We start from the raw sequence: 2322 nt of genomic DNA, 5'->3' as shown, positions 1-2322 counted from the left end.
AATTAAAATTAACAAAAGATTATTACATTAAATTTTTATTTAAAACGTCATGTAGTCTTCTGTTCAAACCCGGCGAGGGCGATTGATTAAAAATGATGACGATTCCTTCCACCACAAAAGCCACCGGCAGACTGACCAGAACAACCTATCCAACCTTAATATAGGCAGATATACTGGCCACTTGGCAATAATATACCAAACCACTTTCTTTTCTATGGGCGATACGGAGCCAAAAGCATACGCAAGGAAAGAGGGTGAAGAATAAATCCCTCCTCCCCCGCCTACCCCGAAATCTACATTGTCACCAACAATTGGAAATAACTTGAAATCAAATCGCGGGAAAAGTTGTTATATCTCCCCCCTCCCTCAATAAATAACTCAATACACGTCTGGGCAGAACTTTAAACTTAACTAATTATTACCTACCCTCCAAGTTTAAATATAGATACTAGGTCCTTGAAGTTTGTTGAGCCGATACACGCAGTTAAAAATCTGTACTGTTAGTGGTGACTAATATTTAATTATATATATGTGATATTTATTCCTCCTTAATTATGGAAAATCTCAGATGTAAGAAATCCCCTGATCTAAAACTATTCGAAACGCGTGCACATGTGCGTTATTTTGACGTTCTCATGTTCATACATAAATAAGAAACAAAAGAGAACTTGTGCTTATGTAGACTTACGTGTGACCATTAAAAATACTTGCCCGCGGCAATACATAATACAGATGTTTGTGGTTGTCGGCAAAGAAAAGTTAATGTTTTTTTTTAATAGTAGCATATCACTGAGTTAAATTAAAGTCTTTTTTATTTATAATTACAATTTGAGTAATTACAGAGGGTTATTTATCATCGTTCTTCAGTCCAGATCGAATAAATCAAAAAGGTTTTGGCTATAACATTAGCAATATAATATTGTTGAGTTTCAATTGTACACAAGTGTCAGGATGGCCGAGCGGTCTAAGGCGCCAGACTCAAGGGTATCCTTGCTTCAATAGAGAGGCTCAGTGGGCGTTCTGGTCCACTCTGTGGACGTGGGTTCGAATCCCACTCCTGACAAATATTTTAAAATTTCCTTTTTTGCAAACGGCTGATATTAACTGGAAAAATACCGTAATTCTTTGATACATTGGATTATTTAAGAAAATAAACAAATTTAATTTACACAAAGCCTAACCGCGAAAAGATAACTATAAAGATAATTAAATATTCTTTTACGCTCAAATGCACCTTTAAGAACATTTTCCTCAATTCTCAGCACCCTTAAAATAACTAATTAATCTAAGAAATAGATACAACAAATGTGCAAACTAAAGCTATTACACAAATGACTTGAATAAAACATATTATGGTTGTGTTTAGGAATAAAGGAGCCGAGGGGTCCTGAACAGGTCATCCTGAATCACTCCTGCGAATGTCGAGATGTTTCCTGACTGCGGGCCACGGCTGACTCCTCCCCCTGTCCTTGATTGTCTTGTTGTGTCCGTCTCTGACGACCTCACTGTTCATTGGTTATAAAGCTCCGTACAGGGCCGTCGAGAGACACTTCGGACCGGAGGGTTGGGTGAGTGGAGGGGGGAAGGGGGTTAAAACCATTTTGTTGCGCCCTCCAACAATTACTAAGTTTTCAATTTTCTAAACCCCAATGTTAAAAAAATTATAAAATCTGTACACTTTGCCGTAGTCAGAAACTGAAAATATGCCTGTGCGTATTTATCAACTTGTAAGATTTTCAATTAACTTTATTAGCATAAGACGTAATAATTTCGATTTACTATCAGGGTAAACTTCAGCATTAATAAAAATATCTCAAAACTCAATCGAGCCCTCCTGGTGCTCGGGCCCAGACGATTTTGTCCCCCCCCCCCCCTGCTCGATCACTCGATGGCAGAGCCATATATATATATATATATATATATATATATATATATATATATATGTCAGCAAAAGTACCAACTGTCACTTGCAAAGCAACATGTCATGTCTGTTTACAAACAATGATTACCACCCGAAGTTGTTAACAAACAATGTTGAGAGAACAAACTGTGGCAGAAGGATACGTATTTCATTGGTACTATTTTTGAGAACAGTCAAATTTGAGAAAAGTTACGTGACACAGTCTATACAGGAAGAGCAAGAGTTAGATTCCCGGAAAGAGGAGGAAATCGTTAAATTCTGCTTCTACACCTGTTAACGCAAATTTACGATTGCGTACTTACGAATAAACGGCAATATCTAGCCCCGTCTTTGAAATATGACCATGAATACAAGTTTGGTGGTTTATGATTGTTGGTTGGTGACAATATTATACAATTATT

At 37.1% G+C, this 2322-nt stretch overlaps 1 non-coding gene across 1 annotated transcript; it reads left to right on the top strand.

Annotated features, from left to right (window-relative positions):
- The first annotated feature begins 945 nt into the window (after window positions 1–945).
- Trnal-caa (transfer RNA leucine (anticodon CAA)) lies at window positions 946–1063 on the top strand. Its single transcript has 2 exons — window positions 946–983; window positions 1019–1063. It is a non-coding gene; the product is annotated as a tRNA-Leu (tRNA).
- Window positions 1064–2322: the final 1259 nt, after the last annotated feature.

This window comes from Bacillus rossius, chromosome 7 (genome assembly GCF_032445375.1).
Source record: "Bacillus rossius redtenbacheri isolate Brsri chromosome 7, Brsri_v3, whole genome shotgun sequence".
Lineage (NCBI taxonomy): Eukaryota > Metazoa > Arthropoda > Insecta > Phasmatodea > Bacillidae > Bacillus > Bacillus rossius.
Note: the sequence above shows the minus strand (reverse complement) of the source record. Positions and strands in the feature narration are given on the sequence as shown.